The sequence below is a fragment of the Oryctolagus cuniculus genome, chromosome 12 (assembly GCF_964237555.1).
Source record: "Oryctolagus cuniculus chromosome 12, mOryCun1.1, whole genome shotgun sequence".
Taxonomy (NCBI): domain Eukaryota; kingdom Metazoa; phylum Chordata; class Mammalia; order Lagomorpha; family Leporidae; genus Oryctolagus; species Oryctolagus cuniculus.
In genome coordinates this window covers 97,892,675-97,906,572 of record NC_091443.1, presented here as the reverse complement: position 1 = coordinate 97,906,572, position 13,898 = coordinate 97,892,675, and the positions used below count along the sequence as shown (strand labels likewise).

At 38.2% G+C, this 13,898-nt stretch overlaps 1 protein-coding gene across 1 annotated transcript in view; it reads left to right on the top strand.

Annotated features, from left to right (window-relative positions):
- Positions 1-13,898, top strand: part of LOC127482730 (monoacylglycerol lipase ABHD2) — a 709,665-nt gene that overhangs the window by 563,129 nt on the left and 132,638 nt on the right. The window lies entirely within an intron of this gene.

Here is a 13,898-nt window from a genome sequence, read left to right as displayed (position 1 = left end):
AACAGTATTTTTCACTTTGTATTTATATGTGGGTGCAAACTGTTGAAATCTTTACTTAATGTATGCTAAACTGATCTTCTGTATATAAAGAGAATTGAAAATGAATCTTGATGTGAATGGAAGGGGCGAGGGAGCGGGAAAGGGGAGGGTTGCGAGTGGGAGGGAAGTTATGGGGGGGAAGCCATTGTAATCCATAAGCTGTACTTTGGAAATTCATATTCATTAAATAAAAATAAAAAAAAAGACTGAAAGAGAGAATCTTCCATCTGCTGGTTCACTCTTCAAATGGCTACAATGGCCAGAGCAGGCATAATCTGAAGCTAGGATCCAGGGGCTTCTTCCAAGTCCCTCATATTGGTGCAGGGGATCAAGTATTTAGGCAATCTTCTGCTACCTTCCCAAGACATGAACTTGTGCTCCTATTGCACATTCGCACCACAGACGGTGGCTTTACCCACTATGCCACAGAACCCTTCCTGAGAATTGTTTTTCTTTCCCCCTGAAACTTAGGTGTCTAATGTTATCCTTTTCAATTAGATATCTACTTTTCCTGTGTTCATTTATTGTAAAGGCTGTTGTTTTTATACTACAATCTACCATTTCATACCCTTGCTAAAAAAATCACCATAAAAGTTTCCATTGACTATTAAAATTTATTCTATTGGTCTGCTTGAATTTAGCCTTAATACCAGTAACTCAGGTTTGATAGCTGTTATTTTGTAATAAAAATGTGTACCTATTTAAATCCCAAGATTTAGTTATGCCTTTTAAATGAAAGGGATACAAATTGTAAAGGATCAAGTCAAATTATCACTGTAAATGACGTGATCCTATACATAGGGAAACTAAAAGACTCCACTAAGAGACTACTGGAACCCATGAGAAAATCTGATAATGTTGAAGAATATGCAATGCATTGGAATTGTGTGCATATATATTTACTACAATCACATCTTCCTGTTGAACTGATTCCTTAGTCAATATATAATGTTCTCCTTTGTCACTTTTAACAGTTTCTGTGTTAAATTCTATTTTGTCTGATATGGTGTGGATACACCTCCTTGTTTTTGCTTTCCATTAGCACAGAATACATATTTCTATCCTTTCACTTTCAGCAGCCAGGACTAGAACCAGCAGGCATATGGGAAGCCAGCACTGAAGGAGGAGGCTTAGCTCATTACACCACAGCACCAGCCCCCAGTCTGAATCTTTTAAGAATTAGGCAATTTCAACCAAGATGATTATTAATAATTAATGACTAGCTCCTATCATTTTCCATAAACATTTCCATTTTTGTTTTGGATTTCCTTTGCACTTTTACTCGGTGACTTTCTGCCTTCACATTCTTTCATAATGATGACTATAATACTCTGTTTCTGAGTGTAGCATATCCTTAAGCATCATTTTTAAGACCCTTGTAAGGACAAGTGGTGACAAATTCCTTCAATTTCTGTTTGTTTTGGAGGGCTCTATTTTACCTTCATTTATAAGTGAGAAACTTGCAGGGTATAGTATTTGGGGTTGACAGTTTCTTTCTTTTAGAAGCTGTACAGCATCTCTCCATTCTCTCCTAGCCTGTAGGGTTTCTGATGAGAAGTCAGCTGTTAGTCTAATTGGGGATCCTCTGAAGGTAACCTGGAATTTCTGTCATGAACACTTTAGAATCTTGTCTCCATATTTTGATGTTGAAATATGACTATGTTTTGTGATCAGATAATTCCGATCATGTCTATTAGGGGTTCGGTGTACTTCCTGTATAGGATGCCTCATCTTTCTCTAAATTAAGAGATGTTTTCTACTATTATTTCACTGAAAAGGCCTTCCAATCTATTCTCTTTTTCAATGCCTTCAGGAACTCCTAACATGTATGTTTGTTCATTTAATACTTTCGCATAAATGTCAAACATTATTTTCAGTTCTTTTTTTCTAATTTTTTGTCTGACTGAGTTATTTTCAAGGATTTGTTTTCTAGCACAGATATTCTTTCTTCTAACTCATGAAGTCTCTTGTTGAGGCTTCTGGAATATTTTCTAGTTGACATATTGAATTAATCATTTCTAATATTTCCATTTAATTTGTCTTCAATATCTCTCTTGGCAAAATTTTTTATTCATATTGTGTATTTATTTATTTATCTCAAAAATTTGTTCCTTCATGTTCTGAGTAATCTTATCATTCTTTTGAATTCATTTTTCTGGCATTTCATTAATATCTTCATCTTCATATTATAATAGTTAAGCGTTCTGTGCTCCTTTTGAAGAGTCATATTGTCTTCTTGTTCTTGTTTCTAGAATTTCTGTGTTTATTTGTGTGCATTTGTGGAGACACTTAAAGTTTTTCTCCTCTAATGGATTTTTTCTTTGAACTATAGCTCTGTGACTGAGTGGAGCATTTGTTCCTTCCGTGGATATCCAGAGGCATGTGATGGGTGGGGCCACAGAGCTCTGACAAGTGCTCAAGTATTGGGTGAGATTACAGAGTGGCATATAAATCAGGCAAGGTAGATCTCCTCTATTGTCAGTTGAGAGGTAGGGTAGGTAGATCATCTCTTAAGGCATAGTATAGCCTCTCCTCCTCTATTCCATGGTGATAAGTGCCTGTGGTTATCCCATAGTAGCTATAGTCCACAGCTATACAGATGCATGAACTGCACAAAGGATCTATGGAGTCCTCAGTTTGAGCATGGAACCCTCTGCCATGACCCTCTCCAGGCAGTAGAGGAGCTCTGAGCCTCTGAGTCAAGGCTTAATGATTGCCCAGAGACCCAGATGCACCCCATGCCCTTTCAGGTAGTAACAGAATTCCCACAGTCATAGCATGCAAGGCTCCTATGGTCACAGGGTGCTGGGGATCTACTCTGTCCTGTCCTATCCAAGAAGAAAATAAGGGCATCCCCAAAGCCAGATGCATGTGAGTGCTCCACCTTTCAGTTAGGACAACACAACCTGTAATAGCATGGGGGGGAGGATGTGAGTGCCTCATAGCCCTAAGTGGGTGCACCACTCCCTGCTAAACCTCTAGACCAGACTCAGAGTCAACAGGGAACACAGATTGATCCCTCTGATAAAATTGTCTAGTCCCATGTGTAGGATCTGTTACAAACTCTTCTGGGTTTATGGTGATGATTTCTCCCTTCTGGTCATAGGGAATCTTTGTGGAGTGATGCTTTCCTTTCATAAAGTAATATGGATACCCTACCCACCTTAGGAACAAAGTCAGTGTGGTACACAAGGTTCTTTCTCAGGTAATATTGTAAATATAGATGCTGTTACAGTCTGAAATTGCTTTCAGAACCTGGTATCTCTTCCAGCTCCCAGCTGCAAGAGTTATGTGTGGTGTTTATGTTCACTGTTGCATGTGTTTGCTGTTCACAGTGCTCCATGGCATATCTGTCCTTTCTGTGGAATTTCCACTGCAAACACCTCTCAACCTCTGCCCAGGAATGCACGTCCTTTGCTTTACTTCTGCTATCTTCTCCTTTTCAAAATCAGCAAGTCTTTTCCCTATTCAGCCATATTGAAATCACCTTGTTTTTCTTGCACAAAAGAAATGCCAGACAGTCACTGGATTTGATTCAGACAATGAAAGTAGGTCTTCTATATGCTCAATAGATATATCTTCACCTGAACAGTTTTTCAGGGTCTTCATTTAGATGATGAATTCAAGGCATTCAAGGATTCACTATTTTGTACTCAGCTCACTTGTGAAAGGTTGATGTCTCCATATGAATGTGGTGATTCCCTAAGTAAGATTTGTTGGTCCTCCAATATACTCTTTACATTTTTTTTTAAATTATGCCATGTGAAATTAAAGCTAGTTCTTTTTTGTAATGTGGAGAATTTAATTTCATTTTCTTGAGCAGTTCCCTCAGTAAATATCTCATTATTTAGTAGACTGGAAAAAATGGAAATTATTTTCTTGTTCCTAAACTTACAGATGAAGCCTAGAATCATTCACTACTCCATATGTTTTTGGTTATAGGTTTTCACATTAGATTTTCAGGTGATCTCATGAGCTTCTTGGAGTCTTATCACTAATGTATAAGAATATGTCTACTGGTTTTCTTTAACTCTTAAAATTATCATTTTGCTCCTTCATTTAAATATTTTGCATTACCTCAATTGTCTTTGATAGTATGAAGTGTTAAATTTGAAAAACAAAATCAAATACTTGATTATAATAATGTATAATAATTTTTATATTTTACTGGGTCCAGTGTGTTAGTATTTGTAAAGGTTACTATTTGTTTTCATGTGGAATATTGGTCCATTGTCTTCTTTTTCTGTAATGCTTTTTAAAATATATTTATTTATTTGAAAATTGAGAGAAAGAGATAGAATATGAATCTTCCACTTACTTATTCACTCTCTACAATGGACTGTGCTGGTTAAGACAAGATGTAGAGCCTGGAATTTCATCTGTGTCTCTCATGTAAATTTCAGGGGCCCAAGTACTTTAGATGTCATTCACTACATTCTAGGTACGTTAAAAAGGGCTGGGTCTGAATCAGAGAAGCAAGAACATGAACTCGCACTCTGATATGGGATGCCAGCCTTACAAACTTTATCTTAACTGGCTGCACAACAAAGTAACTTGTGATGCTTTTGTCCAGCTTTGGTATCATGGTAATATTGACCAAGTACAATGAATTAGGAAGTCTAAACCGTTTTATTTCTGGATACTTTTTTGCAAAAAATGGCTATTTAGTTTTCATTAAATGTGAAAATTCATCATTTAGATATTTGACTTTGGAATTTTGGAGGGAAATATTTTAACTAATATTTAATTGTTAATTGACTATAAATTCTTTCCTAAGTGTATTTTCTTCCCCATGTACTCTATTTCTTCAGAAAAAGAAAACCCACCCTTTTACTCATGTGTTTTATAGGCACAGAAATAGAGACTGTGAAATAGAGTGAGAGGCAAGCTCCCATGTACTGGTTAACTCCTCAGTTTCCTGAAATGGCTGTGAGGTCCTGAGCTGAGAACTCAATGCAGGTGGAACCATAACTGAGGAGTTAGAAGCCGCAGCAAGAATTAATCCCAAGTAACCCAAAAAAGGAAATGATTATTCTGTGTAGATTCTACTTGCCCATTTCTAAGTGCCCATCCAGGTTATATATCCAATTTCTTGAGTTTATTTTAATAATTTGTGCAGATCACATTTTTCCTAATTGATAATATTCTCTTGTAATACATTTTCCAGGGAGGTGAACTGTAGAAACTGGAAACAAAAATAAGCAAGGCTATATCCAATCAATGAGTCACTGAAAATGTTCGTTGTAGCATAAAAAATATGCATATAACTGAGGTCTTTAACAAACATATTTATTGTGCAAACAAGTGAGTTCCTCAATATATATAAAAGCAGGAAAGTCTCCATTTGTATTTGTGTTTAGATAAAGGTAATGTGTTTACATCATTTTTTTTTGACAGAGTGGACAGTGAGAGAGAGAGATAGGGAGAAAAGTCTTCCTTTTTGCCGTTGGTTCACCCTCCAATGTCCGCTGCGGCTGGCGCACCACGCTGATCCGAAGCCAGGAGCCAGGTGCTTCTCCTGGTCTCCCATGGGGTGCAGGACCCAAGCACTTGGGCCATCCTCCACTGCACTCCCAGGCCACAGCAGAGAGCTGGCCTGGAAGAGGGGCAACCGGGACAGAAACCGGCACCCCGACCGGGACTAGAACCCGGTGTGCCAGCGCCGCAAGGCAGAGGATTAGCCTATTGAGCTGGGGCGCCGGCTTACATCATATTTTAAACAATACTAAAATAAGACAGAAAAATATGTAAATGACAGAAAATGTGAAATACTAGTGTAATTGAAGAATGCTATGAACAAAAGATAATTTGAGAATCAGTTTGGTTATTAATCAGCACTCATTATGTATTCAGCACTACTCCACACTTGGACACAATTATTGATATAATTTCTAAGAGTTTAAAATGAATAACCCAAAGTTTGAAAGTAAGCTGATGTATTTTTAATCATAGTGACATTTATATGATAATGAAATCAGTATTTGGATATATAATAGACAAATAATAAATAAATGAACAGAGGGAACACATTCCACTTCATGGAGTGATGCCATCTCTAATTCCAGAATCAAAAAAAAAGTCAATTATAGAAATAAGTGACAAGTATTTAAGGTCAATTGAGAGAATGCAGATTTTTAAAAATAAAGATAAAAATACTGGCCAGCACAGTGGCTCACTAGGCTAATCCTCCGCCTTGCAGCGCCAGCACACCAGGTTCTAGTCCCGGTCGGGGCACCGGATTCTGTCCTGGTTGCCTCTTTTCCAGGCCAGCTCTCTGCTGTGGCCAGGGAGTGCAGTGGAGGATGGCCCAAGTGCTTGGGCCCTGCACCCCATGGGAGACCAGGAGAAGCACCTGGCTCCTGGCTTCGGATCAGCGTGGTGCGCCAGCCGCAGTGCACTGGCCGTGGTGGCCATGGAGGGTAAACCAACAGCAAAAGGAAGACCTTTCTCTCTGTCTCTCTCACTGTCCACTCTGCCTGTCAAAAAATAAAAAACAAAAAAAAATAATAAAAATACCGTGATTGGAAAGATCTGCCCTTGAATGCATGATCACGTAAATACCAGACCATATGTTTCTAGTGACTGCAAAATAATGATAAGAACAATCAAAGAAATGTAACAAGTACTCTATAGCCACAGGCAAAGTTCATCACTTAATTATCTTCTGAAATAAATGAAAAAATCCAAATTCAGACATCTTTACTGTCAAGGAAGTGCTGATAAGCAGACATGTTCAACAAAGATAAAAGACTAGAACTCAGTTAAAAAGGTCTACCAAGACTAGCTTAGTGTTTTAGAAAAAGAAATATGTTGGCTACTGATAGTTAATATCTTCTGCATGGAGTGGTGTGATTTCAAAATTTTAGAAAATATAAAATAGAATTCAAGCAAAAATAAATATGAACTTTCTACAAATTATTTGAAAATACAGAATATTGGTATATTGGTGTGTTTCAGGTGAAGAGACTGGGGATTTGTAACAAGTTTAACATCTATGTCCTAAAATAACCACATAAAATGTCTTACTGACTTGTACAGTGCTGATATTTGTGCACTTGGGAAAAATAGTATCTACTTTAAAAACTTAAGGTAGACAGGTAAAATGCTCAGGAATATAGAAGAATTCTAAAATGCAAATAGACTTGGAAGGAACATATGAATAGTTCCCAGAAATGGGAGAAAACCAAGGAAATGACCCAGAGAAGCCATCCACCAAGAAGACAGTGTTCCATTCAGATATGGGTGACCACAAGGACGTCACACCCTTGTGCCCTGTCTGATTGCCATTATGTAAGGGAAATAAACAATAGAAATAAAGTGATTAGTGATATTCAGTTGTGACATATCTATGCATCAGAGCAAAAACATACTTTCTTTTTTTACTTGCAAGAAATAATATGTCAAATTTGGGCCTAAAGAATTTCCATTTGTCTAAATCTACATACAAGAATTATCCTACCATTACGATCAATTGTGAACAGAAATTGATCACTGGGACTAGTGAGATGGCATTGGTACATGCCGCCTTGATGGGATTGAATTGGAATCCCCTGGTATGTTTCTAACTCTACCGTTTGAGGTAAGTCAGCTTGAGCATGTCCTGAATTGCACATCTCTTCCCTCTCTTATTCCCACACTTATATTTAACAGTGATCACTTTTCAGTTAAGCTTCTGCACTTAAGAATAATTGTGTATTGATTACAGTATTCAACCAAAAGTATTAATAGAACAAACAAAAAAATACTAAGAGGGATAACGTATTAAGTTGTTCATCAACAGTCAGGGCAAGGGCTGATCAAGTCACCGTTTCTCAGTGTTCATTTCACTTTAACAGGTTTCCTTTTTGGTGCTCAGGTAGTTGTCACCGATCAGGGAGAACATATGGTATTTGTCCCTTTGGGACTGGCTTATTTCACTCAGCATAATGTTTTCCAAATTCCTAACAGGGATCACTTTTCAGTTAAAATTTAAACACCTAAGAATAACCGTGTGTTAATTACAGAGTTCAACCAATGGTACTAGAACAAAAAAATACTAAAATGGATAAAGTATTACATTGTACATCAACAGTCAGGACAAGAGCTGATCAAGTCACTGTTTCTCATAGTGTCCATTTCACTTCAACAAGTTTCCCCTTTGGTGCTCAGTTAGTTGTCGCCGATCAGGGAGAACATATGATATTTGTCCCTTTGGGACTGGCTTAATTAACTCAGCATGATGTTTTCCAAATTCCTCCATCTTGTTGCAAATGATCGGGTTTCACTGTTTTTGACTGCAGTATAGTATTCTATAGAGTACATGTCCCATAATTTCTTTATCCAGTCTACTGTTGATGGGCATTTGCATTGGTTCCAGGTCTTAGCTATTGATCATAATGATAGGACTAAGAACCAAAGGATCACATAAATGACACTAGTGTCTGCAAATAATACCTGATAGAATAAAAAAGGGAGAGAATGATCCAACATGGGAAGTGAGATACACAGCAGACACATAGAATGGCAGGTGTCCTAAACAGCACTCTGGCCTCAGAATCAGCCCTTAAGGCATGCGGATCCAGCTGAAAAGCCCATGAAAGTATTTCAGGCATGGAAAGCCAAGACACTCTGGGAAAAAAAAAAACCTAAATGAAAGATCTCCGTGAGTGAAATCCCAGTGGAAAGAATGGGTCATCAAAGAAGGAGGTACGTTTCTCTGAAGGGAGGAGAGAACTTCCACTTTAACCATGGCCTTGTCTAAATATGATCAGAGTCGGTGAACTTAGGGGGCTTCCATAGCCTTGGCAGCTCATGACAAGAGCCTAGGGTGATTACTGACGCCATAAACAAGAGTGTCAATTTGTTAAGTCAACAACAGGAGTCACTGTGCACTTACTCCTCATGTAGGATCTCTGTCCTTAGTGTGCTGTACATTGAGATTTAATGCTATATCTAGTACTCAAACAGTATTTTTCATTTTATGTTTATGTGTGGGTGCAAACTGTTGAAATCTTTACTTAATGTATGCTAAACTGATCTTCTGTATATAAAGAGAATTGAAAATGAATCTTGATGTGAATGGAAGGGGAGAAGGAGTGGGAAAGGGGAGGGTAGAGGGTGGCAGGGACGTTATGGGGGGAAGCCATTGTAATCCATAAGCTGTACTTTGGAAAGTTATATTCATTAAATAAAAGTTAAAAATAAAAAAAGAATTATCCTTAAAAATTTTAGTCAATACAATGGAGAAAAATAAACAATAATGTGAAAAAATCAAGAAACTATTTTTGGTAAGCCATAATTGGAAAAGCACCAAAGAGAAAGTAAATAAATGAAAATACTAGAAATGACGTTATGGGGGGAAGCCATTGTAATCCATAAGGTGTACTTTGGAAATTTATATTCATTAAATAAAAGTTTAAAAAAAAAACATGGGTTAAAATGTAACCTACAAAAAGCTCATGAGACAGCTGGTGAGCTGAGGTACTGACAGCAATGAATCTGGTCAAATACAGTGCAGGGACATGAAGTTATAGGATATATGTACATGATAATAGAACAAACAGAAATTTATTTAGGAACACATGGAAAAATTATTGTTGTTTTTGAAAACAACTCATGTTTTATAATGCCTTGGGTTAAAACTCTCAGAAAAATATGAAATATTTCACAGAGAGCTATACATTTTAAAGAACAAACAAACATTTCCATCACACTGTGAATTAGTTCAGAGTTAGTGTGTTGCTAGAGCAACAAAAATTAAATTGAGAAAAACTAGGTAAAATTCCAACTCAGATATATCAGAAAATTTCATAATCCAATAAATTTTATATTTATGAGTTTACACAACTAGTGAATCTGACATGCATATTTCTGAACACATCTACTGTGAATAGTTATGATACAGTAAGATCTAAATTCGAAAGTATGAGATGAGGATTCTCCTAACATTTCAGTGAAACAAATTCTGCTTCTTCCCACCACTGCCTGGTGCTCTCCCTGTGAGAAACCACAGAAACACTCACTCACTCAGGTGAGTCTCCCCTGTAAATCCATGTGAGATGAGGCTCCAAGCTGGGGTTATAAGAAAGGGGTGACATCAGCTCTTTTCCCATAAGGCTCATAATTGTCTCATCACTTATAGAAGAAGGATAGCCTGTTCTTTGGGGTCACTGGGAGTAAGATTCACACAGGGAAAACTAAAATTTCCCAATTAGGAGCAGCTGGCTTCCACAATTTCCCATGTGTGGGCTCATTTCCCGAAGCTATGTGTGTCTATGTGAGTTGCTTTCGCTCAAAGTCCTTGCCAACAGACAGAAGGAAAACAGTAGCCCTCCCTTTGAAATAAGGAGATCATTTAAGGTATCCCCACTGCTTCAGAAGACACCAGCTGGGCTCCACACTTGTTTCCCAGTGGTTTCAGGATCTGAGTAAAATGCAGCAGTACTCTGTACCTCTGTATGAACTAAAAAAAAAGTTTTATTCTCAAAGCTTACTCAGGAAAAGTGATATTTCCTCCATGGGACAATATTCTGGGCTACAGCCCCTGCACTGTGACTAGAATGATGTTTGCATTTTCCCTGTCAACAACCTAATTCAGCAGGTTCATTTCTGGAGGACTGAATAATACATCCATTTTTAGCAGCATAATGGGCTGGGAAGTTCACTGACCTGCTCATGGTCACTTACTCAGATTTAAACCGCCAGGCAGTGTGTATTATGAATGCACAGTTATCTCCAACTGTACTCACACTGTTGCTCATTTCACAAACTGGGTTATAGAAAAATGGAATCTTATAAACTAACAAATTCTATATATCTGTAATGCCCAAAAACCTCCTCTTTGCCATAATTCTCCCTCAGGCAAATCTTTACCCCACTGAGCACAGTCAAATCTGTGCCTTGGATTATTATTCTCTAACATTTTGAGTTTAAAATGGTAACATTTGTTTTCTTACTCTAAAAAAAAATCTATTTTTAAAAGCAATAATTACAGAGAAATTTGGATGTAGGGAGAGAGGAAATTTGGAAAGAGAGAGAGACACAGTAGGAAAAAGGCCCCATCTGCTGATTCACTCTCAAAATGCTTATAACAACATTGACCCAAAGCTGGGAAGCAGAAACTCAATCCAGTTCTCACATGTGGGTAGCAGAAACCCGATAACTTCAGCAATCACTGTGCCCCACAGGGTGTGCATTTTCAGGAATCTGGAGTCAGGATCTGGGAAAGGAATTAATCCCATAGCATGCAAGAGTCTTAAATGCTAAGTTAAATGCATGATACATAGAGCTGTTTCTTTTTAGCCTAGAGAAGGCTGTCCTTCCCAGGTACTCAGGCTGGAATAGTTCAACCCATTGCTGACCTAAATAGAAGCCTACCCGCCTAGTGTAGTATACATGGGGATTGGTGCACAACGTTTCCTGTTGCCTGCAGTTCACCAGATCTGACTAAAAATTATTCACCTTGTGCACTGCATCAAGGTGTTATGAAGATTTCCTTAAGTTTCCTGGATGGAAAATAATTCAATCCTGGTTGCAGACTGATGCTTATTTTTTTACAGTTTTACCAGAGAACTGTATAAGGTTGTGTTATTTATGGTTTTATGAGGGAAATTAACCTAAATATGATGTGAAGATATTTAACAATATCATCCACACTATTTACTGTTGTGCGATATGCATCTCATTTATATTTCACAAAAACCTTTTTAAAAATTATTTTTTTAAGATTTATTTTGTTTATTTGGAAGACAGAGTTACAGAGATAGGAAGAAACAGAAAGAGGTCTTCCACCCACTGGTTCACTCCCCAGATGGCCCCAGTGGCCAGAGCTGGGCTGATCCAAAGCCAGGAGCTTCTTCTGGGTCTCCGAGTTGGGTGCAGGGGCCCCAAGGATTTGGGCCATCTTCAACTTTCCCAGGACATAGCAGAGAGCTGGATCAGAAGAAGAGCAGCCAGGACTGGAACTGGCACCCATTTGAGATGTGAGCACTTCAGGCCAGGGGTTTAACCTGCTAATTTAACTTGGAGTATCACAAGACAAGAATGTGAGTGCAAGGGGTTTCTTTGGGTGATTCTATGGAGCACAGAAGAGATGTGCGAGGAGTGATATGGGCAAGAGGAGGAAGCCAATAAGTAGTATGCTTTGACTGATGTATCATTACTTATAAAAATATTTTAGGAGATTTGTGCCACAACACTAACATCATTACATGTATATAATCTAAGTGTGACTTTTATGGCTCATACTCAGACATGATGCATGATTTTGCTGCTATAGATGCTAGCGATTTTGTATTCTCCAGAGTAATGCATAAGAATGGTAAAATCAGGTGGCAGGTCTCCTCTGCCATATTCCTGAACCAACAGTCCTTTGTAGTGTCCCAAGAGTTTTCCTTAAATACAAGGTTTCAGAGGATGCTAACTCTGCTTGCCTAGGGACCTTACTAGGAGATCCAATGTCTCACATATTTATGATTGTCCGCCTTAGTAAGAATGTTGGCCACAGGGAATGCAGTCATATCCACAAATAACCAGAAATAAATTTAAGAGAAAACAGTGTTTGGTTATACAAATGTCTAAGAAGGACATGTATGGACAAGATTTCTGCTTTCTTTTCATTTTTCCCATCTGAAATGTACCCTTCTTTCTCCTCTGTCAGTTCCACCCAGGTTACTTGTAGCCTGGATTTGGTCTAATCTTGGATGTCTCAGAAAGTGGAGATTTGTCAACATGAACAGCCCAAGTGAGTCACAGAGTATTCAGAGAGGGCGTAGTGGAGGAAGGAGCTCCTCTGAGGGATTTTGATTGGTTTTCTTCTGTTTTTGTGGGAGCTCAGTGGTGAGCACTGGGGATGTTGGCACATCGGGGATGCTGATGGCACTAGGTTTGGGACCTGTGACCACAGTCAGATATGAAAGGCTTCATTTTTCTCAATGACCCTCCTCATAGCCAGATAAGCTTGATGCATATCCTCTTTGTCTATGGAACAGAATATATGGGGATCTGAATTTATCTACCGTTTCAGAGAAAGAACTGAGTCATCATGGTATCTTCATTAATCCTTCAGTCCTATGACAAAGGAAAATAGTGTGCCTTAAAAAACCACAAAGGGGAAGATTTCATTAATGACTTGCATTTAGGAATGGGATATTTGTTTCAAATGAAAATGAATAAATCTGGGGCCAGCACTGTGGCTTAGCAGGTAAAGCCGCTGCCTGTAGTGTCTGCATCCTACATGGGCACCAGTTAGAGTCCTGGCTGCTCCACTTCTGATCCAGCTCTCTGCTATGGCCTGGGAAAGCAGTAGAAGATGGCCCAAGTTCTTGGGGCCCTGCACCCGAGTGGAGACCCCAGGGGAAGCTCCTGGCTCCTGGCTTCTGATTGCCTCAGCTTCAGCCATTGTGGCCATCTGAGGAGTGAACCATAGGATGGAAGACTTCTTTCTATACCTCTGCCTCTTTGTAACTGTGCCTTTCAAATAAATCAATAAATCTCTAAACCATGAATTGATCAAGTAAAAGAGAAAATAAAATGGCAAAAAATTGAAAACACCACAAGAGAATTAAACAATGTTATATATTTCTACAAGATATGAGGAAAAAAACTGACCTATGACACAAAGTAAAATCAATGATAATGAATTTAAGAGTACAGAAAACATATTTAAAGAGACTGTGTCTTGTAAGACCCAGTTTGAGAAGAACAATAGTGAAAATGTTACATATGTCCATTTTTTCAACCAATATGTCAAATGGAAGAGCATAATGTCTGTTTGAAGAAATAAGAATGCTCTAAAATCACATGGTTCCATGGCACGAGAACAAAGGAGAGGGGGATTATAATTTAGCTGAAAGTGAAAAGACACTCTGATTTTGATCTTG